Genomic DNA, 1,180 nt, shown 5'->3' with positions numbered 1-1,180 from the left:
AGTCTAGTCATAGTCTAGTCATAGTCTAGTCATAGTCTAGTCATAGTCTAGTCATAGTCTAGTCATAGTCTAGTCATAGTCTAGTCATAGTCTAGTCATATTCTAGTCGTAGCTGTTCATCCCAGATATGAACTCATTTCTCCACTCACCTATGACTCGTTTCGATACTCTGATAAAATGTTATCAAATTATCATGATGCAGACCTTTTACGGCCTCTATTTCTCGTGGTAAAAATTTTTGAGTATACTCTGCCGGAGCTTTAACTTTTGATATTATTTTAATTGCCACTCTTTTGCCGTACTCTTCGGAATAACCAATCTTGACTTTGGCATAATTGCCGGAACCAATAACTTTACCCATCAATATGCCATGTTCTTCCAAAATCGATTTAGGTTTTCCCGCTTTATTAGTACCACTGCCCGCGGGAGATACTTGTTCGGAACCTTGTCCGGTTTTAGCAGCAGTACTAGTGCGAGGTGTTTCATCGTGGAAACTCGTTGTTTGGCAGTTTCAAAAACTTTAAAGAGAAAATTATGTTTCCTCTTATTCACCAGAGGTCTTTTTAAAATTTGGCAAAAGCAGGTGATTTTTTTTAAATTTTTTGATATTAAACTCTCTCACTACTAGCCTTTACAGAGAGAGATTAAGTTTCTTGGAATATTTTGGACTTTATTTATTATTTATTACTACGAATTTTGTAAATTTGGAAAAATTTTACTATTTTCCGTTAAGTTTGAAAATTAATAATAAATTGAAAATTTTTAAAAACATGATGACAAAAATTTTACGTGATGAACACAATATTAAGGGACTGATCACATATTTTAAATACCGAATTATATCTGGACTAGTTTAATATATGTACATAAGAACAATTTAGAGCTGAAATAGAACTGAACTAGAACGGAGCTAGAACTGGACTAGAACTAAACTAGAACTGAACTAGAACTAAACTAGAACTGAACTAGAACGGAACTAGAACTGGACTAGAACTAAACTAGAACTGAACTAGAACTAAACTAGAACTGAACTAGAACTGAACTAGAACTGAACTAGAACTGAAATAGAACTGAACTGAACTAGAACTAGAACTAAACTAGAACTGAACTAGAACTGAACTAGAACTGAACTAGAACTGAACTAGAACTGAACTAGAACTGAACTAGAACTGAACTAGAA

Source organism: Lucilia cuprina, chromosome 2 (assembly GCF_022045245.1).
Source record: "Lucilia cuprina isolate Lc7/37 chromosome 2, ASM2204524v1, whole genome shotgun sequence".
Classification (NCBI taxonomy): Eukaryota; Metazoa; Arthropoda; class Insecta; order Diptera; family Calliphoridae; genus Lucilia; species Lucilia cuprina.
This window is presented reverse-complemented; position numbering follows the sequence as displayed.